Source organism: Canis aureus, chromosome 19 (assembly GCF_053574225.1).
Source record: "Canis aureus isolate CA01 chromosome 19, VMU_Caureus_v.1.0, whole genome shotgun sequence".
NCBI classification, from domain to species: domain Eukaryota; kingdom Metazoa; phylum Chordata; class Mammalia; order Carnivora; family Canidae; genus Canis; species Canis aureus.
The window spans coordinates 49515077-49542294 of record NC_135629.1 but is presented as its reverse complement, the minus strand read 5'-3'; the positions used below and the strand labels follow the sequence as shown (position 1 = coordinate 49542294).

General features: G+C 53.3%; 1 protein-coding gene and 1 long non-coding RNA gene across 2 annotated transcripts in view; one reads left to right on the top strand and one right to left on the bottom strand.

The window, feature by feature from the left end:
* ADGRL1 (adhesion G protein-coupled receptor L1) overlaps positions 1 to 22183 on the bottom strand; it is a 65496-nt gene extending 43313 nt beyond the window's left edge. The window contains exon 1 of the mRNA XM_077859667.1: positions 21920 to 22183. The gene's annotated coding sequence lies outside the window, so the exon portion shown is untranslated. The remainder of the gene's footprint in view (positions 1 to 21919) is intronic.
* LOC144290435 (uncharacterized) lies at positions 325 to 22526 on the top strand. The gene is made up of 4 exons (XR_013358090.1): positions 325 to 601; positions 16988 to 17246; positions 18674 to 18736; positions 21553 to 22526. It is a non-coding gene; the product is annotated as an uncharacterized LOC144290435 (long non-coding RNA).
* Positions 22527 to 27218: the final 4692 nt, after the last annotated feature.

Genomic DNA, 27218 nt, shown 5'->3' with positions numbered 1-27218 from the left:
GCCGGGGCCTCCTCGGCAGACGGCGGGGCGGAGGCGCCGCAGCGCCAACAGCTCCCGCGCCGACGGCTCGGGCTCCCCGCAGTGGCCGCGGGGGGCTCGGGTTGGGGGCGGGCGGCGCGGAGCTGGGGGGGCGCGGCTGGAGGCGGGCGCGGCGGCGTCGCGCCCCCGGGGCGGCCGGAGGGGGGGCGCCGGGCCGGGCCCGTGGGCACCGCAGGACGCGCGGACCGAGCCGGCGCCGGGCACCAGCAATGACAAGCCGCCTGCTCGCCCCTCTCCCCGACGCACCCGCTCCGGGGAGGGGGGCGGCGGGCGCGCGCAAAACCCGGCCCGGAGCCGCCGCCGGGGATCGGCCGCCGCCACCAGCGCGAGCGCACCGGGGGCCGAACCGAAAACCCGGCCTGGACTCCCTCCCCTTGGCCTCCTCCGGGCCCCTCTGGAAAAGCGGAGAGAGGGAAGGCGACGTGCTGGATCGCTGCGTCGGAACGGGGAGTGGGGGAAGGGAGACGGGCGCAAGGAAGAACCGGAGAGGATTTCGCCGCCAGTTAAGTAAAGGAGAGGCGCCGAGCCCGGCGGAGGGAGAAATGGAGGAGCTCTGCAAGGGGTATGCAAAACCCGGATTGGATTAGACAGAGATGGGAGGAAGGGGGGCGGCGGCGGTGTAGCTGCGACAGGGCCAAATGCACCCGGGGCACGCAAATTTGGGGCCGGATTCATCCTCGGGAGACGGAGTAATGCGTCATGCCTAATGCAGTGGGAGCAAGCAAGACCCGGCCTAGAATTCCTAGACCTGGGCTCGCAGGGGGCTTCAGGAGGGGGCTGCTGAGTGGCCGGGGCGGCACGGGCTGCCCCAGCCTTTCTGGCAGAGACGTGCAAGAGGGAGGGGCAAAAGGAGGGCTGGACTCTCGCACGGAGGGATCCGGAGCGCTGGCTGCAGCGAAGCCGGCTGGTAAAAGCGGCTTCAGGATCCAGGGGCGCTGCGAGGGGAACGCGTTGAGGAGGCCGCTACCCTGGGAGACCAGACCTACAATAAAAGACGAGGGAGGGATGCAAAGCCTGGACTGGAATATGCGGGACAGGACAAGACCCCAGGAGCAGATCCTGGGCGACCAGACAAGGGCTTGGAGCTGACGGGGCAGCAGGAGCGGGGAGGGGAGTGTGAGGTGGAGGTTGTATCTATAAACGCCTGAAAAGTCTCGCTTTGGGAGGGGACGCGGACTTGGAGGGAGGCGGAGTGGGGGGGGGGGAAGAGGGGGGAGGGCGGAGAGAAAAAAATTGCATTTTAGGTTCTCGGCCGGAGCTAAAACCCGGTACGGAATTCCACAGCCCTGCCACTACACTGCAGCTGGCGGACTTGCAGAAGTAGGGCAAGGAACCAGAGGGTTCCTAGGCATCTGGCCGAGTGAGGTGAGGGGCAGGTTTCAGGCTGAAGCTGCAGAGGGAGCCCCGCACCCCCTCTCCAGGGTGGGGAAGGCTGCCCAACCTGGCTCGGATCCCCAGAACCAGAGTGTCACTGCCAAGACCCACAGTGGGGGCTATAAAACCGGGCCCCAGGCCAAAAATAAGCACTTCAGCAGAATAGATAACTCAGTGCCAGGTGGGGGCTGGAGGTGGGGGGTACTGGAGGGGTGAGGGCTACTGGAAGGTCCTGAGAGGTAAGATCCGGTTAGGATCTCAGGAGACAGGACCTGGAAGCCTGGCCGCTCGCTCGGTTTTATGAAAGATGGGTGCAACTCCGGAGTGTTGGATGGGGAGGAGCAAATCCCTGGTTTGGAACCTCGGGGAAGGGAGTCCAGCCAATGGAGGCCTAAATAGTAAAGCAGCCAGCGCAAGCAAAATCCAAAGTCCTGGCTGAATCTTGGTGGGTCCAGAGTGGGCATTTGTACGGTGGGCTGTGTTGTGGAGAAGTAGGGCAGACAAATCCGGATCTGGATTAGAGAGGAAGGGAATAGGTTGAGGAAGGAGAGGAGGGCAAACTCCCCGTGTCTGTCTTCAGGAAAGAGAATGCATTGCCACCCAAACTTGGCTCTGCAGAACAGGTGATGAATGGTGGAAGGAGCAGTGGGAGGGTTTGAGGTGGTAAATACACAAAACTTGGGGCAGACTTGGATGGGAACTCTGAGTATCTAAGAAAGCCTACATGGAACATCTGTAAGCAAATTGACCCAGCCTCTAAGAACCCTCCAAGAAGCATATCATGGGGAAACACAGAGACAGTGGACTTCCAGGCCTGCTGAGTGACAGGGGGCAACCTCCACAGCAACCTATTGCTTCCCTCCCTGCCCCCCTTTATGGAGAGCCTTTATTCCAGGACCAGGCAGGGATTTTCATAGGTCAGAACCTCCGGGACACATCAGGCCCTATAAAATTCCTAAAACAAGGGAGAGAGGGTAGGTGGGCCTGTTCCCCCTTCATGCCCAGGACTCCATGGCTGTAGCGCTCTGGCCTTGAATCTGGGTGGTGAGGCCCAACGACTGGATCTGAGAGAAAATTGTGATGAAAGCAGAGAGTGGTGGAGAAAGGATTCCACCTATCTGTGGTTCCTTGGCTTCAGGACTGTGGGGGGTGCGGATGAGGAAGGGGGTGTGTCTCACCCGCCCGATGCCTCAGTTTCCCACTTTGAGATATATCAGCAGCACCTGATGGGACCCAGGAAAGGTTTTGGGATGCTGGGGAGTGGGGGGAACAATGCCAGCGTTCTATAAACCCAGCAGGATGGGAAGGGGAAAGAATGTGCAGCTTAGAGAGACAGCTGGACATCTCCAGGGCCCTCTGGCTCCGAGCCTCCTCCCCCCACCCCACCCCCACACCTGGGCCCTGAGCAGCCCACTCCCCATCCCCCACCCCCATCCCCCACACCAGCAGAATAACCCTAGGACTCTCTGAGCTTGCCTAGGAGGTGAGGTAGTTCTAACTTGAGTTCTCCGGGTACTGTGAGAAGGGGCGGCTTTTACTTGTAAAAAAACGAAGGGGTGGCATGCTTTAAGGGACTCCCGGCTCAGTTTGAAAAAATCCCAGCCAGGACCCCCTCCCAGCCCCTCCTCGTTCTCCTGCTCTTGCTCTCAGCCCGGATACGTTAGCCAGCGCCATTCCATCCCGGTCTTCTGGCCTCGCGGGCAAGGAGCTCAGGAGGCAAAGGATGGGGAGAGAGAGTGGGGGCGCAAAGGATCCCTCACGACCCCCCCCTTGCCAAGCCCCGGCTGCGCAGCCGCAATGGAGGCGGCGAGAACTGCTCGGCTCCGGGAACCCAAGCGTCCGCGCGAGCGCGCAGTCTTGCCCCGGCGCCGGCGCCGCGTGCCCTGCACCGTGCGGGGTCGGTACCGGCGCCCCGGACCCCCACTCCCTAGGGTGGGGGTGACCCTCGCTTCGGGCGTCCTACCCCTGCCCAGCGTGCCCCGCGCCTTCGGTACCCCACGTTCCGTGCACCCTTAATGTACAGAAAACCCCCGCACCCAGGGTGTCCCGCCCCGAGAGCAACTCACGTTCTGATCCTCCCATCTGGGGGACCCTGCATGTTGCGCACCTTAGCACCTAGGGCACCTCGGCTTCAGACATGGCTCACCTCACCCGTGCCAAACGTCCCCACCCTGTGCCCTGCCTCGGACCCCCATGTCCGGTTCCCCGCTCCTCCACCCTCCTGTTTCCAATGCCTGCAACCTTGGCCTCAGGCCTGGAGCCCTCGGTCCCTGTGTCCTGCCTCAGGCTCCCTAGGTCCTCAGTGCCTGCTGAGGTCCTGAGTGCCAGGCCAGACCTTATAACACACGTGAGAGACGTCGGGGGAGACAGTGGATGGGGATGAAAGGGCGCTCCTGGACTCAGGAGGAAGTGACCAATGCCCAGGCCTCCAGTACTTGCCAGATGCGCCCAGCTGGGCCTTTTCCTAGAGCCCACTCAACACAGGATGCCCAATCCTGCAGGTCATTGTACCATTCGGTTCATATATTCCCTCCTTCCATTTATTCCTCAAACACAGAGTGCAGAGGAACTTTCTTGCCCTTAGTGTGGGCATGGGGCTAGGCGTTCAGGAAGCCCTAGTGCCCCCAGAACAAGACTGAAAGCTCTCTCAGGGGCATTCTGGTTCCAGTAGGTAAGGCAGACACAGGAGGCATGCTGGAATTAGCCCTGGAAAGTGAGCAGGGTGCTGGAGAAGTGGATGGCAGGTGTCCAAGCCTTGAGGGGTAAGCAGGCGGGGCTCCGTGTGCCCTTGGCCCTCCTGGGGGCTCATTGTACCACACCTTGGGCATTGTTCAAACCCCATCCCATCCTATACCCTCACTCAAGTGAAAAGCAAGGTAAAATAAGGTCTCAGAATTGGGTCAGGAGGATAGAGTGTGGGCAGAGTTAACATCAACTGCTGTCTTTGGGGGTGGGAGGATTTAGCTAGTTGACAAATGTCTACTGAGCACCTACTGTATGCCAGGCACTGTACTAGTTGCTGGGGACACAGTGGTGAACAAGGCAGAAGAGATTCTCTGTTCTTGGGCTGACATTCTAATAAAAAAGATAGATGAGAAATCAGACAGGCAAAAGATATAGGATGTCAGATGATAGTGCTATGGAAAAGATTAAGGAAAAAAGGCAGGGGGCATGGTGGTAGCTGCAATTTTAGACAGGAGAAGTCAGGGAAGCCTCCTCTAAGAAACAGATTTGGATAAAGACCTAAAGAGGCAAGGGAGGAGTCATGGGGGAAGGGTGTTCCAGGCAGGAAGAAGAGCCTGAGCAAAGGTCCTGAGGCAGAAATATGCTGGGTGGGCAAAGGATCTATGATATGGCCTGTGTGACTGGAGGGAGGGAATGAGGGGGAAAGAGGAGGTGAGGTGGGGAGATAATGGGACAGATTGGATGAGGCTCTCTTCGGATGAGACATTTGAGCTGAAACCTGAAAGCTGAGGTGCCCATCACGTGTGATCCAAGAAGAGTGAACAGCAAGTGCAAAGGCCCTGCAGTTGCAACAGGCAGGACTATCTGAAGAGCACAAGGGCCAGCATGGTGGGACCAGGAGGCAGAGCCTCAAGGGCCATGAGGAGGATCTGTATTGGATTCTCAGTGACAGGGGGAGCCAACAGAGGGGTGGCTACGAGCAAGGGAATGGCGTGTTGCTATTCAATGTTTAGCAGATAATAGGGGTGGTTCCCCAATAAAAACAACATAGAATTACCATCTGACCCAGCAATTCCACCCCCCGAGTGTATACTGAAAGAATTGAAAGCAGGTATCAAATAGATATTAGTACACCAATGTTCACAGCAGCATTATCCACAAAAGCTAGAAGGTGGGAACAGCCAAATGTCCATCAAAGAGTGAGCAGATAAACAAAATGTTGGATCTCCACGCAGGGGAATACTATTCAGCCATAAAAAGGAATGAGGTCTTGACACATGCCACAAAGTGGATGACTCTTGAAAACACTATGCTGAGTTAAAGAAGCCAGACACACCAAAGGCCAGCTGTTGTAAGATTTCATTTATATTAAATATCCAGAAGAGCTAAATCCATAAAGACAGAAGCAGATTAATGGTTGCCGGGGTCTAGGTGGGGGAGGGTTGGCCACAAACTGCTAATGCGTACAAGTTTCCTTTGGGGGAATGGAAAGATCTGGAATTAGATAGAGGTGGTGGTCTAAGATGTACTAAATGCCAGTGAATTGTTCACTTGAAAATGGTTAGTGGTTCATTCTGTTATACGGATTTTACATCTGTTAAAACAAAGTTACAGGTGAGATTTGAGAAGGAGCCAGGAGATGCGGGGAGGTGGCTGCCATCATCAGTCCAGGTGAGAGGCGACAGAGGCCTGGGACAGGATGCTAGGGCAAAGTGGTCAGATCTGAGGCATAGCTTAGAGGTGGAGCCAATAGAACCCCTTAACTGTTGCACTGCCCCCCCCCCCAATCAGGACTGATAAAATGTCACCTCTTGACCCACCACTGAAAACTGTAGGCGCCCCACCCCTCTCAGTCCCGAAAAGGAAGCAAGGGGGGTGCAGCCTGAGCAGCGGGCTGGCGGGAACGGTGGTGGGTTCCCAGTTGGGTACCAACTGGGAGGGGCGCCCAGCTGCGCTCCCCTCCCCGGCCGCTAGGGGCCGCTGCCCCGCTGCTCTGCGGCCGCCAGGTGAGGAGGCCCCGCCCCTTCCCCCCTAGGTGCGCGGGAGGCGCGGCCGCGGGGCGGGGGGAGGAGGGGGAAGAGCGCCGAGGCGGCGGAGGAGCTGGAGGCTGGGGGCACCGAGTGGGAACCAAGGGAGCGTGTCTGAGGTGGGGGCTGCTGAGAGGAAGGAGAAAGCGAGCCAAGGGGAGGTTGGAGGTGTGAGAAGATGAGGGAGGAGGAGTCAGGATTCTTGGGGAGAGGAGGTGTGAGCAGGGGAGATCTGAGGGCTCCGATGGGAGAGCGGAGTTGAGAGGGGACCACCCCGGGCGCGCAGGGCAAAGCGGGGGTGGGGGGGTGGGGGGTGAGGAGACAGGTGAGCAGGTGAGGAGTCTGAGTCCGAGAAGCGAAGGAATTATTGCCTTGGGGACTTGACTGGGGGACATTTGGACAGTGTTTAGGGACAGCTGGAATGGTTGGGGGTGGGACGACCTGTGGGAAGTTAAGGACCCCAGGGAGGGGGCCCTGCGCTTGGCCAGCCTGGACTGGTATGGACTGGGTTGGGGGAGAGACTTCTCAGGCCCTGACCCCTTGGGCCAGCCATGGGGAAAGAGCTTCTGAGGATGAGGTGTGTCCGCTCAGATCATCCTGGGAGCCCAGCTTGCTTCTGCAGAGGGTATGGCCAGGTAAGTGGTTTTTTCCATCTGGCAGGAGGGCTCTCCCTCTCTCCCCTTCATGCCCCATGCCCCATGGCCAGCATTCCCTGTGCATTGAGCCAGTGGTGGGCAAATGGCAGTGAATAAGACAGATGCAGTTGCAGTTGGCTGGGAGCTGACAAAAGATTGTCAGTACAAATGTGAGCCATGGAAGACCAGTGGGGACTGTGGGAGAGTACCCCCAAGAGGCCCTCCCCAGCCAGAGGGCTCAGAGAAGGCTGCTCTGGGGAAGTGACCCCTAATCAGACAGCAAGAACCCAGAAGCTGAAAAATAGAGGTCTAAAGGGACCACAGGCTTTGTGAGATGGAGTGGAATTGAGAAGGGAGATGAGGGTCAAGGCCATGGCCACAGGAGGGTAGAAAGGGATTCCTGACCTTGCATGGATCCAGGAGAGGTGCCACAAAGCCAAATGCAGACCCGGGAACAAAAACACAGAAATGAGGCAGGTGTGAGGCAGCGAGGAGGGAGGGTGGCAGCTGTGGAGAGCTGGAGACGCACCCCCCTTTTAAGCCAGCAGCCACTTGCTACTACTTAACTCCAGCTGAGTGCTACCACGTGCAAAGTCAGGCTCGGAGTTGCCAGAATAGATTCTTCAAGAGAAGCCAGAAGTCAGGATTTTTGTGCAACATCCCCCGAGCTTTAACTATTACCGACTGGTCTACTAAGGTTAAATTGCTCCAACCCAGCAATTCCATTCCTGGGTTTATTCCCATTGGGGACAGGCACTTATTGTGACCAAGAGACACATTCATCATCGTCAGACCCTAGGCACCAGCATGTGCCATCGACTGGCAAAAGGGAAATAACTGTCTATTTACACAATGGAATACAATGCAGTGATGAAAAAGACCGAACCAGGAACGCGTGGAGAGCCTTACGCACAATGAATCTCAGGACATGACACTGAGGAAAAGAATAAGACACAATTAGGGTGCACTTCATGGTCCTGTTCCATGACATTCAGGGACAGGCAGAAGTAATCTATGGGGTCCAGGAACCCCAAGTTTTCCTAAGTGTAGACCACTGACATTTGGGCCTGGATGATTCTCTGCTGTGGGAGACCTACGCCCTGCATTGGAGGATGCAGAGAAGCATCCCTGGTCTCCCCCGACTAGATGCCAAGAGCAGATCCCCAGTTGTGGCATGTCTCCCTTGAGTGGTGGGGTACAATCACTTAAGGTGAGGGCCACTGGGAAAGTGATGCTTTGGGGATGGGGCCATTCACTGGAAAGTGGCCTCAGGGAGCCTACAAGAGGCTGGAATATTCTAGATCTTGCGCTAGGCGGTGGTGACAAGGATGGAACATATATTTTTTTTTAATTTGGTATTCTTAAGCTATATTCTTAAGAAGTACGTGCTCCACAGTAAAAGAGTTAACCCTACAACATGAATGACCCTTGAAAACATTATGCCAAGTGAAAGAAGCCAGACACAAAAGGCCACAGATTGTATGACTCCATTCATAAGAAATGTCCGGAATAGGCAAATTCAGAGAGACAGAAATTAGATCAGTGGTTGATCAGGGCTGGAGGAGGGGGATGGGGAGTGCCTGCTCGTGGGTATAAGGTTTTCTTTGGGGCGATGAGAATGTTCTGGATCTAGATACTGGTGATAGCTACGCAACACCTGAATATGCAAAAACGCATTGAGTTGTACACTTTAAAATGGTTATTCTAATGTGGGGTGAATTATACCTTAAAAAATAAATTATTTTTTAAAAATGTTAATTGGGCAGCCTGGGTGGCTCAGCGGTTTAGTGCCATCTTCAGCTCAGGGCCTGATCCTGGAGGCCTGGGATCGAGTCCCATGTCAGGCTCCCTGCATGGAGCCTGCTTCTCCCTCTGCCTGTGTCTGTTCCTCTCTCTCTCTCTTTCTTTCTCTCATGAATAAATAAATAAATAAATAGTAATAAAACAAAAATAAAATAAAATAATAAAAATTAAAAAAAAAAAGTTAATTCACATGAGCTGTAAAAACAGGGCCCTCGGCCAGCTGGCCATTTTGTGTCAGAGGAAAGGGAGGCATCACTGTCTGGAGAAAGGTGGAGCAGGGGCTGTGGGCATTCTTGGGGAGCGAGGGCTAAAGTAGCTTGGAGTCAAAGAAGCCTGCCTCAGCTCAGGGGAGCGCTCCCTCTCAACCCAACCTGTCAGGCCTGGAAAGAAATGGGCTGCAGGTCAGAGGCCGGCCCTGCAGACTGTTGACTGGAGTGTCGAGTTCTGGCATCTGAAGGAGAAATGACAACCACTCAGCCCAGCCTTGTGCCAAAGGGATGATCGGTGGTGCTCGTCGGGTGTTCTCTGCAAGCTCAGGGGAAGGTCGGGGGCTCACTCCAGCCTTTTGGCAGCCCACAGAGAAGCAGCCTTCCTCAGGGTCCGGCCTGCATTGGAAACAGGGCCATCAGATGGCACTGGGGCCTCTGTTCCCCTCCTGGCGAGGAAAACACCCCCCTTCATCCCCAACTGTAGGCCAAGGGGCAAAAGGTGGGTGTCCAAGGTCTGGTCATCCACTTGCTTCCAAAGATTGAGTGATGGGATCCCTGGGTGGCGCAGCGGTTTGGCGCCTGCCTTTGGCCCAGGGCACGATCCTGGAGACCCGGGTTCGAATCCCACATTGGGCTCCCAGTGCATGGAGCCTGCTTCTCCCTATGTCTGTGTCTCTGCCTCTCTCTCTCTCTCTCTCTCTCTGTGACTATCATAAATAAATTAAAAAAAATTAAAACAAAACAAAACAAAAAAAAAAAAAACAAAAACAAAGATTGAGTGAGCGAAGAGAGAAGAAAGCAAGGCAAGACTCCAGAAGGCCGTGGAGTCTGTACTGCACTGAGTGGTGGCCCTCGCAAGATATGTCCACCCAGAACCTGTGACTGTGACCCGATTGGGGAAAAGGGTCTTTGTAGATGTAATTAAATTAAGGATCTTTTGATGAGATCATCGTGGATCAGGGTGGGCCCTGAATCCAATGACAAGTGTCCTGAGAGAAGAGAAGGGGAGAGGACACAGAGAAGGCCACATGGAGGCAGAGGCAGAGCTTAGAATGCTGTGGTCACAAGCCAAGAACCACCAGAAGCTGGAAAGGGTAGGGAAGACCTTCCCCTAGAGACCGTGGAGGGAGCACTAACCCTGTGGTCACCTGGTTATCAACTTCTGGGCTCCTTCGGCTCCAGTCATGATCCCGGGGTCCTGAGATCGAGTCCTGCTTCAGGCTCCCTGCTCAGTGGGGAGTCTGCTTCTCCCTCTCCCTCTGCCCTTCCTTCCTGCCCATGCTCACTCGCAATCATTCTCTAAAATAAAAAAATCTTTTTTTTTTAAAAGCTTTTATTTATTTATTCATGAGAGACACACAGAGACAGGCAGAGAGAGAGGCCTATGCTCCTCATGTGGAACCCGATACGGGCCTGGGTCCCAGGACCCCGGGATCACAACACGAGCCAAAGGCAAACGCTCAACCACTGAGTCACCCAGGTGCCCTTAAATAAAATCTCTAAAAGACAAAAAACAAACAAAAAACTTCTTATCTCCAGAACTGAGAGAATCAATTCCTTGTTTTAAGTGGCCCTGTCTGTGGTACTTTGATACTGCAGCCTTAGGCAAGGAATACAGGCCACAAACATGTATGAAGCCCCAACAGGGGCTTGCGGTGCAGTGGGCGAGCCCAGGAATCGATCGCTCCCATATGCTGACACCTCCGTCACTGGAGAGGAGTGACAGAGATGGGTATGCGGGGGGGTGGAGGGCCTCCTGGGAACCCCTCACAGCAGAGGCGATGACACAGAGCTGAGCCACAACCCATAGGCGACAGCAGGTAATCCAGACACACCAAACAGCCAAATTGAGACCAACCGTGTCAGCCATGGCACAGCTGACACTCAACATCGGGGCCGGGGAGCCAGTAAGGAGTGGTAGGGACTGTGGTGAAGAATGATGATAATTGTTAATATTTATCAACACTTACTAAGCCTTTTCTTATACCATATTGACTCATGTAACCCCTGGCAGGAAACACATGATACATTCATAGTGGGTATAAATACCCTCGCTTCCGGCTTCCCCTACCTCTGGAGTCCTCAATGGCTGAAGCCAGCACAAGCCAGAGGACCTGGGAGCCGTCAGTGAAGTCCACAAAGCCCAGTCTCCTGGGACACCAGGCTGGATGGAGAAGTGAGGAGAATTGATCCAGGTGAGCAAGTGGAAGGTTCCAGAACAGGAAGGCTGAGTGATTCCAACCTGGGCAGTCTGGGTCCAGAGTCCCCTTAACTACTCACCACGTGAGAACCAGAACCAGCAAACCAGTGCCCTCTCCTCAGGGCGCCACCCTTGCTTGCTGAACACCCCCTGCTGGGAATGTGACCTCAGCTCCTCAGCGGCAGTATCTTTTGATGGAAAGCCAGGAATCCAGATTTTTATGCAACAGTTACCTGTTATTTAAAAACTGGCAACTCACTATAATTTGTTAAAATCCTGCATGGACCCAGCACATAGGTGGGCTGGTCTGGGCTCTGGGTGTCCAACCCCGGGGCTCAGAAGGTGGACATGGAGTGGGCAAGGCATCCAGGTGCCCAAATCCAGAGGTTCAGAGAGGTGGCGACACAAAGCATTCTGGGTGAGATGAGGACCACATGAGAACTGGGTTTGGGGGTCCCTGGGTGGCTCAGCAGTTTGGTGCCTGCCTTTGGCCCAGGGTGTGATCCTGGAGTCCCCGGATCGAGTCCCACGTCGGGCTCCCTGCATGGAGCCTGCTTCTCCCTCTGCCTCTCTCTGTGTGTCTCTCATGAATAAATATTTTTTTTAGAAAAAGAGAGAGAGAGCTGATGGGTGCCTGGGGTCAGGGCAGGGGCCGGGCATTTTTGGGGATGGAAGTGAACAGGTGTTTTGGGTCTAAACTGGGAAGAGCCATTGGAGCCAAGCTAACAGGTTTCAGTTTGGAAGGAGAGAAGCCACCGATGGCTTTTAAACAGATACATGACTCAGTCATGTTCCTCTCTTCTCCCCATCACCCCAAAGCTGGCCGTGGATCAGGCTTTCTTTGGGGAGGGTGGGTAAACGAACGAAACAAATGAAAGAGCCCCCGTTCTTTCAGTGTGCTCACAGTTTGGTGGGGAGGGTGGATGCATAAATAATGTCAGGGTATGATGCACTGGTACTGGTGGGTTAGCCCGTTTCCGCAGACATGTCAGCAACTACGTGTGTCACACGCCAGGGACGAAGGGACAGGGTAGGGCCCTGCTTTGGAGGGACCAGCCTTTGGATGGGGGAGGAAATAAAGGGGGAGGGAAATCCCAGGTGATGATAGCAAAAGGGGCTCAGGTCAGGCGGCCCTGCAGGCCCAGGAGACACAGTGGGCCCCTCCTCCCCCTGGGACCCAGCAGCCTGGCCCGGCCTCCCACTCCCCTGTCACCCCCATCACACCACCAGGAAAAAACCCACGGCTGACATGGATTCCTAGCACCAAGTCTAAGCAGGGGGAGAGAGAGGAGAAAAAACACCCATCTGTTCTCTCTCTGATGGAACACGATTCTTCACCCAGTGCTTAAACCCGGCGCTTCTCCTCCCATTTCCTCTCAGCAGCCGCGGTGACGCGGTATAAATCGCTGCAAATGGGTTTTCCCGCCGGTAGCCGTGTTGTTTTAATAATGGTTCATTTTCTGCTCCAGGAAAAAATATTCCGTCGAGAAATTGGGGACGGGGAAGGAGGGGAGGGCTCATTCTGTGTATATGTGAGTGTGTGTGTGTGTGTGTGCGCGTGCGTGTGAGCGCACGCGTGTACATGCAAGAAGATTCTGGAACATCCTGCTGAGACACCAAGTGACCTGTCTGGTTGGGTGATGCTGGTCTGAGGCCCAGTGCATCCCCCTCACCCAGACAGAAGAATTTGTTGGGAAACCGCAGAGGCACATTTATTGAGCGCCTACTATATACCATGCCTGAACCAGGTACAAAGGGACACAGTGGTCTCCCGGGGCCTGCCCTTCCCAGGCTCACATTCTAGAAGCGGGGAGAGCAACATTAAAAAAAAATGCAAAACTATGTAATACAATAATGGAAACCATTCACAAGGGAGTATCGGGTGAGACGGGAATGGGTAACAGGATCTTGGTATAACTGAGGCTTCCATGCCTCCTACCCCGAACTGCAAGAGGGACCCTCAAACTGAGACTGGAAGGATAGATGGATGGAATTGCAGGAGAGAATGCCATTCAGGGCGAGGGAGCTTTCTGATCTGAGACCTTATTTGGAAATAGGGTCTTCGCAGCTGTCACTAGCTAACAGCCATGCCATATCATACTAGAGCTAGGGTGGGCCCTGAATCCAATGACAAGTGTCTTTCTAAGAGGAGAGGACACACGGGAAAGACAGAGCTGAAGACTGAAGGGATGTGGCCATGTGCCCAAGAATGCCAAGGAATGTCTGTGGCTCCCAGATGCCAGGAGAGAAGCAAGCAAGGATCCTGCTCTGGAGCCTTCAGAGGGAGCATAGCCCTGCGAACATCTTGATTTTAGACTTTTGGCCTCCAGAACCGTGAGACAATACACCTCTGTTCTTTGAAGGCACCAACCTTGTGGTAACTTATTACAGCAGGCCTGAGAAAGGAACACAGTTGGGATCTCCAGAAGAGACACCCCAATCTGAGTGCAAGTGCTTTACCTGGCGGGCAATGGCAGGAAGCATTGGTAGCGGAGAGGGGAGGTGAAGTAGGGAAGGAGGACACCCAGCAAAGACTGTATCCACAAGCAGGTCAACCTGGGATATCTTGGGTTTAATCTCTATGGAGGCTTATGGCACACGCACCCCAGAATTAGCTCGTGTGAGCGGTGAGGGAGCTGGGTTGTTTATCCACCCACATCCAGCCTTCATTGGATGAGGTATGCTAGCGGGGGGAATGGATCCTCCAGGACTTTTGGCTGCCCCAGACAAGCCTGAGCTGCCTCTGCAGCCAGAGAGAGCCCCCAGGCGAAGAGTTATAGGTGCTGGTGGTATGAAGCCATTGGATTGATGTGCATGGTGAGGCGGCAGCCTCGAAATAGCCTCCAATGATCCCGACTCTGTGTGATCCCTTCTCTTTGGGTGTGGATAGGACTCCAGGACTTTCTTCTAACCAAGAGAATGTGGCAAAGGTAATGGCATGTCATTTCTGAGATTAAGTTCCAAAAACTCTGTGGGTTCCATCTTGGGTGCTCTCTCTCACTCTCTTCTTCACTTGTTTCTAGGGAAGCCAGTGCCATGTTGTGAACTGCCCTGTGGAGAGGCCCACAGAGCGAGGAACTGAAGGAGGCCCTCTGACCTACAGTCAGTCAGGAACTGGATCCTGCCAGTAACTAGTGAGCCTGGCAGCAGATTTTCCCCCAGTTGAGCCTTCAGATGAGACCATGGCCCCAGCCACCATCTTGGTTGCAGTTCTCTCAGAGACCCTGAGCCAGAGACACCCCACTAAAGCCATACCTGGATTCCTGACCCACAGAAACTGTGAAGGAATACATGTATATCATTTTAAGCCACTAGGTTTTTGGGGTAACTTGTTATATGGTGATAAATACCTGGAAATGTTGAGTGCCATGGGGATGTAGGGAGGGCCGGGATTGGTAAACTGTCTACTCAGTTGCTTTACATTCTCCTCTCTCTCTTACCCCTCACATCCAGTCCATTAACAATCCCTGTCAACTTCAACTCCCAACCTATCCCGAATCCATATACCCTTCCCCATCTGCACGGCTACTAGTTCATGTCAAGCTATCCTCACTTCTCACTTTCATTGGAGCGAGGGACACCCCTCCCCACCAATCTCCATCCAGCCGGTTCTCCACAGTCAGAGAAGGCTTTCAAATCATAAATCAGATGGTGGCATGCAGTAGGTGCTCAATAATGATGGAGTAAATTCAGGTATCAAGTCAGGCTAGTCTGGGTCTCTCTTCCAACCCTGAAGTCAGCCCTTTGCTCTTCTGTCACCTGCATAAGGAAGGGATTCATGCAAGTGGAAGGTGTTAGGCCACCAGCACTGACCCTCAGGCCCTGGGAGGCAGCTCCTTGGCCTTACTTCTTCTTCCATGGACATACTCAGCCAACACTGCCTGCACATGCATGGGGCCTACACTCATTAAGCACTTACTGTATGCCCCTGACTTCTAAGTATCTGACAGACATCATCTCATTTAATCCTTGAAATAAACCAGAGCAATCCTGAGAAAGAAGGGCAGAACTGGACGCATCACACTTCCTGATTTCAAACCACATTATAACAAAGCTGTACTAATCAAAACAGTACAGCACTGGCAGTAAAAAAAAAAAAAAAAAGAATTAGGAGACTAGAAACAAACCCATGCATATCTGGTCAACTAATATTTGACGAGGGAGCCAAGAAGATTCAATACGGAAAAGATAATCTCTTCAATAAATGGTGCTGGGGAAAATTTGATGTTTACATGCAAAAGAATGAAATTAGACTCCTCTCTCTTACACCACCCACATAAAAATGGGCTTGAAATTGATTAAAGACTTAATACTCCAAGTGGCCCTACAAGGTAGGGTTTTCATTACCCCATTTTACAGTCAGGAAAACTGAGGCATGGAGCAACAAAGCCATTTGCTTAAGGGTGACTCAGCCAGTCCCGGGCAGGGCTGGGATTTGGACCCAGGCAGTTTCAATGCTAGCACTGGGGTGTTCATTGAGATTCAGCTCCTGTATCTCATGTGTTAATTCATTCTTCCTTTCTCTCTCTCTCTCTCTCTCTCTCTTTTTAAACATTTTATTTATTTGAGGGAGAGAGAGAACACAAGCGGGGGCGAGGGGGCAGAGAGAGAGAGGTAGAAGCAGACTTTCTATTGAGCAGGGAGCCTGACACAGTGCTCGATCCCAGGACCCTGAGATCATGATGTGAGCCCAAGGCAGACGCTCAACTGATTGGGCAACCCAGGTGCCCCAATTCTCCAGCTTTAACCAGAAGGGCATTGTTGAGTGCCTGGAACCCTAAACCAACTTACACTCATAGGCTTTGTCCAGAACATAGATCTATCTTGCACGGTGAACGGGCCATTCCCTGCCCTCTGGGCCAAGGGCACCGATAACCTGAAATCCATGGTAATGACAGCAGCCACCTCAATGTGCACAGAGCAGCCAAGAGGTGTTAATTCTGGGGGGAGATTCTGGACAACTGGAAACGCTTCCAGATGATGCCCATTGATGGAGGACACTCCTTGTTCATGTTTGTGCCCTGGGCCTGCAGAGGGTGCTAAAGCATGCAAAGGCCAGAAGTGGGCAAATGATTTGCTCCAGGTCAGGTAACCGGAAGCTCCAGGGAGCCTTGGGCATTGTGTCTTGCTGCCTGTCATCTCTCCTGTATAAATTTCCTGTGGCTGACACAACCAAGGTCCAGAAACCGGAGCCTTATAAGGACAGGTCTCATCTCACAGTTCTGGAGGCCAGAGGTCTGAAATCCATCAGAGGGGCCCCATTCCCCCGAAGGCTCTACAAGAGGATCCTTCCTTGCTGCTTCTAGCTTCTGGGGGCTGCCAGCCATCCTTGGTATTCCTTGGCTTGTAGACACATCACTCCAGCCTCTGCTTCCGTCTTTATGTGGCATTCTCCCCTCACATATCTGTGTCTGTGTGTTGTTTTCCAGAATAGATTTATAAGCCAGTCATACTGGATTAAGGCCTCACCCTACTCTGGTATGACCCCTTCTTAACTAAATATATCTGCAACAATCCTATTTCCAAATAAGGTCACATTCTGAGGTATTGGGGGTCGAGACCTCTATCTTCTGGGGGAGACACAATGCACCCCATAACATTCTCCTTTCCTTATAGTTTCATTCTGGGCCGCACCGAGCTAAAGGCATCCACTCCTGCACTTTTTTATGTGGCAGTGCCCAAGCCTCATTCTATATTCTAACTTAAAAAAAAAAAAAAATCAACGAACTGCTACACTGCCTGGAGCACTTTTAGAGATCCAGAGAAATTCAATATCATCATTCTAGGGTGCACTGGGCTGCAAGTCTCAAAATATCTAGCTGTAGTGGCTTCAACAAAAAAAGTTGCTTTTCCCTCCGTGAACAGTCTGGAGTTGGCACCCGGTGCTGCCAGAGGCCAGCAGCTACACGGCACGGGGGCCAGTACCATCCAGTTCCTCAGGTCACCTAGCTATCTCTCTGGGTCACTTATGAGACCCTGACCACACTGAGTCGTTATTTTATCTCCATTTTGCAGCCAAAGCAACTGAAGCTCAGATAATAACATGCCTACCTGTCCCCGAAACCCCCTGCTGACAGACCTCTGCTTGGGCCTCATCGGAACCAGAAGAGTGTGCCACTCGGCTACTTCTAGAAGCAAGGCGGGCTGGGAGACACTGTACGGAGCAGGGCACACTGCCACTCAACAAGCGAGCGCTGTTTGCAAAGGAAGAAAGCAAGAGAGAGTGTTGGTGGCAATAAAACGTGTCTCCCACAATCCTCCCTGCCTAGGCCAGGTATATGGAGGCTTTCAACAGACTACACGTTATGCTGTGGGCGCAGTTTGAATTTCTAAAAATTAGAAACCAGGGATGCCTGGGTGGCTCAGTCTGTTAAGCATCTCCCTTCAGCTCAGGCCATGATCCCAGGGTCCAGGGATCAAGCCCCGCATCACATCAGCCTGTTTTTCCCTCTCCCTTTGTCTGCCGTTCCCCCTGCTTGTGCTCTCTTGCTGTCTCTGTCACACAAATAAATAAAATCTTTAAAAAATAAAGATAGGGCAGCCTGGGTGGCTCAGCGGTTTAGTGCTGCCTTCAGCCCAGGGTATGATCCTGGTCCTTGCATCAAGTCCCACATCGGGCTCCCTGCATGGAGCCTGCTCCTCCCTCTGCCTGTGTCTCTGCCTCTCTTTGTCTCTCTCTGTGTCTCTCATGAATAAATAAATAAAATCCTTAAAAATAAAAAATGAAAAGAAATAAAAATTAGAAACTGCAGTATTTATCTCCCAGAATCCTGAACATCTATGAGGCACATGCTATTCGCAACCCATTTTACAGATGAGAAACCTGAGGCTCGGACAGAACCAGTAGAACCTCATTGAATTACTCATTTATCAAATATTTATTGAGCATCTACTGTGTGCCAGGCCTTTTGGGCATTGAAGATACAATGGTGAATGAACTGAACATCGCCCCCGAAGTCTTAGCCCTCAGGAGGGAAGGAGGGAAAGGGGGTACCCAGAAATAATACAAGGAATATTATGGGACGCCTGGGTGGCCCAGTGGTTGAGTGCCTGCCTTCAGCCCAGGGTGTGATCCTGGAGTCCCAGGATCGAGTCCCACATCAGGCTTCCCACATGGAGCCTGCTTCACTCTCTGCCTATGTCTCTGCATCTCTCCCTATGTCTCTCATGAATAAATATATAAAATCTTAAAAACAAAAAAAAAAGGAATATTAGTTCTGGGAACAACCCCTAGTGTAGGCCAGGCACTGCTCTGAGGGCTTCCCATTCACTGAGTCACTTATCCATCCCAATGACAGAACTGAGGCTCAGAGAAGTGAAGTAACATGCCTAATGTCACACAGCCAGTAACTGTGAGACTAGGATTTGAATCCAGGTTCCAGAGCCTGAGATCCAGTAAGTAATAGAATGTCGGGTGATAATACAGGTGAGGAGGACTGAGTGGCCAGGGAAGTTCTTTCTGAGGTGCGGACAAATGAGCAGAGATGGGAATAAAGGGAGGAGGAGCTGTACGGATATCTAGAAAGAAGAACTAGTGGGAAGTCACAGGTGGGACACGGGTGTGTTTGGGGGCTCAGTGGGGGCCAGCGTGGCCAGAGCAACTGGACTAGGGGCTGTCATACCCACTTTACACATATCACCCCCTTTCAGCATCATAAAAGACTCATGACACAGGCTTTTGTTATTATCCTCATTTGACAGATGGAGAAATTGAGGCTCTGAGCAGTTAACTGAGCCACCCCGGGACCACACAGCCAGAAAGAGGTGAGGCCCAGGTAGCCTTGACCCCATTGCCCCACCAGAGAAACAGTGAGGAGCAAAGGCCAGCAGGCTTGAGGGCTGCCTGGAGGAGGTGACCATCACCAGGACTTGAAGGGATTGGAGGAGCAGGGAGGGGGAGAGGAGGGTAGTGCAAGAACACTCTGACTGAGCATGGGACATGAACAGTTCCTGGGGACAGTTCTTCGAGGACAGATTTCCAGGCACAGCCCTGCCTTGGCTTCCCCCAGGCCAGCTCTGCGAAGCAAAAGGCAGGCAGCTACAGGGGCTTCATTAGCGCCTCAGAGGCCCCAGCAGCCCTGGGGGGATGAAAAGGACCCAAGAAGGGAGCCGTCCTAATTTTGGCACACCTGGCAGGGGGCACAGGGCCACTGAAAAGGAAGCAGCTGGGGCCGGCTGGGCAGGCCCCATCATTGTTCCAGCTGGAGCCGCCGTCAGGGCTTCAAATGCAAAACCAGAGTAAAGGGGGTGGGGGCGCCGGTGGCCTCTGCTCCTCCTTTAATAGACCAAAGGACCCTGGCGGCTTAGCTCTTTTTCCTAATTTAAAGATATTTTCAGGCGTTTGGGAGCTCCCCTATGGTGAAGCAGGAAGGTTGGAATGGGGGGGGCTTGAAACTCTCATCGTGGTTGCCGCTGGAGGATGGGGGAGTAGGCAAGAAAGAGGAGGGACTCGGGGTGGTTGGGGGGCCAAGGATAGGACCTTTGGGGAGTAAGGAGGTCACTGGGTTCTAAGCTCTCTTCTGCCTCAGTTTCCCCTCTCTGGTGCATCACGAGGCCTTTCCAGAAAACAGGACCCATGCGGATGTACCTAAACATCCTGCTAATGGAGGGCGGGGACGGGGGGGGGGGGGGCTCTTCGGGGTCCACACTGGAGGCCCCGAGTTGGGACACGGTGGGGGTCCTGCCCCATGCCAACCCGTGGGCAGGGCAGCCGGGCCATAGGGGAGGGAGGTTGTCAGAAGCCTGGGAAGCAAAGCAGAGGGAGGAGGCTGCCCATCTGCCCAGAAGAAGACAAATGGGGGAGGTGTGTTCCCTCTCAGTTTGGCACTTCTGGTACCAGGGCAGGAAAGAGGGTGGGGAGCCAGGCCAAGGGGGTGCAGCCACCTCCGTGTTGGGGGGATGGGGCTCCTCGGTTCATCTCCAGGGGGGTGCGCAGGAAGCAGGAGACAGCGGGCCAGGGACCCGGCCGGAGGGGGGTGTAGCCCTGGACAGCTCGGGGTGGGGGGAGGTCCGTTCCCTTCCTGAAGGCTCCGCTCACTGCCTTTTCCTCTCCCCCTCACCTCTTCCCAGCCTCCCCCCTACCTCCGCCCCCTCCCAGCTCCCGGGCCGGCTCTCCAGCCTCCCGCGGTGCCACCTCCTCGGGCTGCCTTTCCCCGCCCTCCTCCCGGCTCCCAGCCCTCCCCTTCCCCTCCCCTCCCCTCCCCTCCCCCCGCCAGCCCGTCCTCCCCCCTCCGACTGGCTCCCGCCTCCCCCTTCCCGTCCTCCCAGCCCCCTCTTCTCTCCCTCCCCGCCTTCTCTCCTTCATCCCGGCCTCTGTCCCCACCTTCCCCGGCAGCGGAGAGGGGCCGCGCTCTCCCCCGCCCCCTCGGGCCGGCGGGCCGGGCTCCTCCGCGCCCTCCGCCGGGGCCGCCATCTTGCAGGCCGCCGGGCGGGCGCCGCGGGCGGCGGGGGGAACAATGCATCGTTTATGAAGCGCGCCCCCCGCCCGCCCGGAAGCCTCGCGTTAACGCGACATTGATTTCCCGCGGAATCGAGGGGCCTCTCGTGCGCCCCCCGAGGGGCTGGAGGGCGCGGCGGGAGGAGGGGAGGAGGGGCCCGGGGGGTCTGCGGCGCCGCCCCCGGCCCGGGGCCGCCCCCCGACGGCGAGCCAGGCCCTGGAGGGAGCCCCCGCGCGGGGCGCGCTCCCCGCGGCCGCCCGCTCCCCCCGCGCACACCCGCCTGGGCCGCTCTCCCTCCCCGCGAGCTTTCCTTCCTCTCAGCTCCCCCATCTTGCCACCGAACTCCCATCCTTTCCAGTTCCCGCCTCCCTCCTCCTCCTCCTCCTCCCTCGTCCTCTCCCGGGCCCCCCCTTCTCCCTTCCCCGCTGACTGCTCGCTCCCCCCACACCCCCTTCCCTGCGTGCTAATGGCCCGGTGGCAGGCGGCTCCACGGCTGTTTCCGGGGGAGTCGGGTTTGCAGCCAGGGGAGAAGCTGGAGCGATCGGGGTGGGGGGAGAAGAATCATACACACATAAATCTGGGATAATGACTGTGGTGCTAATGGGGCTGGCAGCCGCAGCTCCCCCCACCACACACACACACACACACACACACACACACTCAACAACCACCCAGGGCTTCCTGGCTCTCCCCAGGGCCCATGGATCCTTGTCGTCTCTCTGAATGGGTCCTGCTGGGCATACAGGGCCCAGGCTGGTTTGGGGGGCACCTCAGGCCCCATTGGGTCTCAGTTCAATTTGCAGCCTGCTGCTTGCCTCTCCTGCAGCCCAGAGCAAGTAGGGACCACCATAAAGACAAGTAGATTTTCCGGGCCTGTAGGTCCTCCCTCCACCATTGCCTCCCACCTTCTGGAATCCCCATATCTCTAGGTTGTCTAAGGCCATGTCACCCACAACATGGCATCTTTCATAGAATTGAAAAGTCAGACTCGGATTTTCAGGCCCTTTCCCCATGTCTTAGATGTGTGACCTTGGGCAAGTCACTTGACCTCTCTGAGGTTCAGTTGCCTCTAAGTTGAGGATGATAATAACCATCTTCAATTAGAACCAACCTGAAGCATGGTTCTCCTGGGTTCTGTGTTAGGTGACAGACACCAGACAGAAGAGGGCGCGCAGTATGGTTGTGTTTGCATGAAATTCAAGGACAAGCAAAACTCATCTACGATGACAAAGTCAGATTGGAGGATATGGACTTTCAGGAATGGGCACGAGGGCATTTTCTGGAGGGACGGACATATTCTCTCTTGGTTTGGGTGGTGGATACATAGATATATACACATAAAAATTCATTGAACTGAAACTTCAGATCTGTGTACTTTACCTTATCCTTGTAATACTTCATTCAAAGAAAAGAAAAAAGGAAACAGAGAAAAGAAAATGTTCCTTAGACATCACCCACTTCTTCACACTTCTATGATCCCCACCCTAGTCCTGCTCCCATCATGGCTCACCTGTATTATTGTTGTTTCTGCCCTGGACTCCAGCTTCTGCTTTTATTCCTATCAGTGTTTGGAGGTGCCCAGGGGGATCTTTGAAAAGACAAGAAGTTCACGATGCCAGTCTGTTCAGAACACTGTAATCCATCCCCATGGCTCTTGGATTCAATTCAAACCCCCTCACTCAGCCTCTTCGGGATCCTTCTCCCCATTGCTTCCTGCACTTCGGCTTCACGGAGCCTTTGCACTAGCTGTTCCCCTTCTCAGAACACCCTTCCCCCTAAATGTCACATGGCTAGCTCTGCCTCCTTCTTCGCATCCCAGCTCCTTATCACTTAGTCCGTAATCACCCCCAGTCACTCCATCCACCAACTCTCTGGCACTTCCCCCTCTGATAGGGCCTTGATTGTCTGTCTCCCTGTTTACAGTCAGCCTCACCACCCCCTACTGGAACACAGTCTGTTTTTAGACCTTGACTCTTGTTCTCAGTGCATCCCACAATATCTGGCATCTATTTGACTTTCAAATATAGGTTGGATAAATGAATTAAATAAGAATGTTATAACTATTTACTGATATAACTGATGGAAAGTCCTTGGCATGTCACAAGCATTCAATAAAACAGGGCACCTGCCTTCTTCATGAAGAAGGAACAGAAAAAGAATAATTCGTGGTTATTTGCTCTTGTGTCCTTTCCCAGTCCAGAATGTGGGGAGATAATTTGAAATATTCTCCCAGAAGGAAGATGTTTGTAATAGGTATATCTGACAAAGGATGCATATCCATAATATATAAAGAGCTCCTACAAATGAGTAAGGAAGAGACAACAAAATTTATAAAATGATAGAAGACTTGAACAATTAGCAAAACAGTATCAAAGTAGTCAATAAGCATATGAAAAGATGCTCAATGCCATCAGTCATTGGAGAAATGCATATAAAATCACAACTAAATACCACAACACAACCAATTGGGATGGCTAAAATGAAAAAGCCTGATGGTACCAAATGTTGGCAAGGATTTGGACAACTGGAACTTTTTTTTTTTTAAGTAGTCTCCATGCCTAACATGGGGCTTGAGCTCACGAACCTGAGGTTAAGAGTCATGCTTTATGACCTGAGCCAGCCAGGCATCCCGGAACTTTCTTATTTTTTCAATTTTTGTTTAGTGGTCTCTACACCCAACTTGGGGCTTGGACCTAGGATCCAGACCCTTCCGACTGAGTCAGCCAGGCCCCCCTGGAACTTCCATAAGCTTCTGTTGGGAATATAAAATGGCAAAGCTACTCTGTTTAGGAAAACTGTTTAGCGGTGTTTCCTAAAAATGCACACACCCGCACAGTGACCCAGCAGGCACACTCCTGGGTATTCACCCAATAGAAATGTACACTGTGCTCATGTATGTGTCCACGGCAGCTTTACCACAAGAGCCAATCTCCAAACAACTCAAATATTCATCAATGGTAGAATGAATAAGCAAATTGTGGCACATTCTTACAATGGAATATTACACAACAAAGAAAAAGGACAGAGGGCAGCCCCGGTGGCGCAGCAGTTTAGCACTGCCTGCAGCCCGGGGTGTGATCCTGGAGACCCGGGATCGAGTCCCACGTCAGGCTCCCTGCATGGGGCCTGCCTCTCCCTCTGCCTGTGTCTCTGCCTCTCTCTCTCTGAATGAATAAATAAATAAATCTTAAAAAAAAAAAAAAGGAAAAGGGCAGAGTAATAATACTTGTGATGGGAAGGATGATTCCCACAGGTTCAGTGTTATGTGAAAGACACCAGACAGAGGAGGGTGTGCAGTATGGTTGCATTTATGTGAAATTCAAGGACAAGCAAAATTCATCATGATGACAAAGTCAGATTGGGAGATATGGACTTCCAGGAATGGGCATAAGGGCACTTTCTCAAGGGACAGACCTATTCTCTCTTGGTTTGAGTGGTGTATATACATGCATAAAAATCCATTGAGCTGAAACTTAAGATCTGTGCACTTCACCTTATCCAATCCCTCAATTAAAGGGGGAGGGGGGACCAAAAAAATGTCGCCTAGGGGAGCCTGGGTGGCTCACTTGGTTCAGTCTCTGCCTTCTGCTCAGGTCATGATCCCATGGTCCTGGGATCGAGCCCCACATTGGACTCCCTGTCCAGCGGGGGAAGCTGCTTCTCCTTCTCCTCTCCACTGCTCATATTCTCTCTTGGTATCTCTGTCTCTGTCTCTCTCAAATAGATAAATCTTTTAAAAAAAGAAAAAGAAAAAGAAAATGTCCCCCTAAAGCTGTGTATGGACCATAAACTACGTGAATCCTGACATGTTCCTCCTCTGAGGCTTCACAATAGTCTTCCAGAGTGACAAAAGTTGGAAAATTTAAACAGCTGCCCCAGATTCAGGATGGAAGTTCAAGGATGGGAGTGCCCCTCCCTGTGTCTCTGGGATGATGAGGGCTCCTAGCCTCCTCTGGCACTGGGGTGTGGGCGGTCCAGTCTGAGGGCAAGGGGATGCCCTTGAGGTCTCCTTCCTACCCCTTCATCCCCTCCAACCCAAGCTGTGGGCCCAGCCACCTCCTGTACCAGAAACTGCGAGTGAGTCTGGTTGCTATGGCAACAGGGCTGCAAGGCCCCCAGGAACCCGCTGCTCTGCCTCATTGCATGGGGAGCTTTTCCCCCTTTAAAGTGACATGGGAGTCGTGGGAGGGGGAACCCCTTTCCTTTGATCCTAAAGGAGATGCTTGCCCCAGCAGCCTCCTCCCAAACCCCTGGTTTGGAGAGGAGGGTCTGGGTGGAGCCCAGACTGTGGTTAAGGATGGAAGGGGGAGGGATATCTGCTCCCTGGGTTATACCAGCCTTCCCAGCCCTTTAAAAGCCCAAGAAAGCAGTCTTTCTCTAGCTTCTTTTCCTGTTGGCTCATTCGTTCTTTGCACAGGAAATGTGAGGTGATGGGTAGAAAGGATACCTCGTTTGGAGTCCGAGGGAAAGGAAGGACAAGGGTCTGGCAGCCTTGTTATGTGGCCTTACCAGAAAGGTTCCTCTTTTACAAAATCAAGACAATGATAGCTCCTACTTCATAGCTTATTGTCAGGACTTATGTGATTCACACATGAAAAAGTGCTTCAAAACACTTCTGGGGTAGAGTTATCGTTACTCAAGACATCTGTTACTGTGTTTAGGTGCCAGGTCCTGTGTCAGTCACTTTCATGTGTGATCATGTATGTAACCCTCACAAACCCACAGCTTTGTGGGATAGCCATTATCATACCCATTTCATAGATTAGGTAACTGAGGCTCAAGTATTCTTATAGAGAGGGCATTCTCCAGTCTCTCAGAAATCCTGGACCCTTGAGCCACCCCAAGCCCTTGGCTCAGCTGTAAGATGGGTCAGTGGTTCCCTGCTGAGGGTGCAGAGAGGGAATCCTCTATCTCCCGTCTTTCTGCTGCCTGTGTATGTTTCCAAGAGAGTCATAGCTGCTTCAGGGCTAATGTTATGATAAGCAGTAAGTCGCGAGTGCTTCTTGGTCCTGCCCCTCTGTTTTGTTGCACAGGGGATGCAGGAAATCCCTCCTTGGGTCAAAAAATAAAAATAAGAATAAATCAAATCTAGATATTAAAAACAAACCAAACCCTCCTGTCCACCATCCCTGTTCCCTCATTAGAGGTCTTACTGTTGTTGTTTGGGCTACATCCTTATAGAATTTTTCCTGAATATATTTTTTTTAATTTTTATTTATTTATGATAGTCACACAGAGAGAGGGAGAGGGAGAAGCAGGCTCCATGCACCGGGAGCCCGACGTTGGATTCGATCCCAGGTTTCCAGGATGGCGCCCTGGGCCAAAGGCAGGCGCCAAACCCCTGCGCCACCCAGGGATCCAAATTTATCCTGAGTATTTACACACACCTATACCCACCTATATGAATGCAGTATTTGTGTGATGTCTTAATCTGAGTTTCCTCAAAGCAAGGACGCCTGAGCCAAGCAAGGATTTGGGGGCAAGTCGTTGGTCCCAGGTGATCCGAGGAAACACCTGTAGAGGAAACACCTGTAGGGGATTCGGGAAGTCAAAAGAGCAGATTGTGATTTCCAAAGACCGCCACTCCTGTTTATCCCATCCTACAGGCTCTTTTTTACAATAAGCTGAGGCTCCTCCTACAAGAGGCGGGGTCTGCGCACCTCGCCGGGAATCTAGGCGGGGCTTGGGACTGCTCCGACCAAAGAGTACAAAGGGGGCCATTTGACAGGCTTCGGGGGCTGGGTCACAGAAGGTAGGATGGCTTCCACCTGGCTCTCCTCTCTTGCTTTGCTTTTCATTTCTTCCCCTCCTCCCCTCCTCTTCCTCCTTCTTATTCTCCCTCCTCCTCCCTCCATTCTCCACCTCCCCACCATCCTCCTGCTCCCCCTATCCTCTTCCCCAGCTCTCCTTCTCCCCCCATTGTCTTCCTCCCCACCATCCTCCTCCCCATCCTCTTCCTCTTCCCATCCTCTTCCTCCTCCCCCCTCCTCCCTATCTTCCTCTTCTTCCCATCCTCCTCCTTCCCCATTTCCCTCCTCCTTCTCCTCCTATCTTCCTCCTCCCCATCCTCCTTCCCCTCCTCCTCTTCCTCTCCTTCTCCTCCTTCCATCTTCCTCCTCCCCCATTATCCTCCTCCCCCCATCCTCATCTTCCCATCCATCCTCCTCCTCCTCTTCTCTTTCTCTCAGTGCTTGCCCCTGGAACCCAGCCATGTTGTAGGGAAGCCCAGATCGCATGAGAGGCCACATGTGGGTGGTATAGACAACAGCTCCAGTTAGGTCCTCAGGCAACAGCCAGAGTCAGCCACCAGTCATGCAAGGAGTGGTCCCTTTCAGATGACTCCAGCCCCAGTCTTCGACGTTGAGGAGCAGAGACACGCTGTCAGAATTCCTGATTCACAGAAACATGAGAGATAATAAATGATCATCATCTTAAGCCACTGAATTTGGATAATTTGTTAAGCAGGATTAGATAATTAATACAACAGGGAATGTAGGAAGCCAACCGGAGTAGGGCATTAACGAGCAGGTGACCCTGTGGGCACTGGGGGCTCCGTCCTACTGGGGACATCTGGAAGACTCTGCGTGTGGATTGAAGATGTCAAAATTGCCCGCCCCCCCAGGTGAGGGAGTTGGGGCACATCCACCAGCTCCCATCCCTCCCTGATTGAAGGCTGCTCCTGGGGCCAGTAACAGCCTTCCCACCCCTGAGAAGAGCCCCCCAGGGGATGCGGCTGCTTGGGCTGGGGTGCTACAAGCCTATATGGAAACTGTCCACGAAAGCATCAGATGACCCCAGCTGGCCCCAGG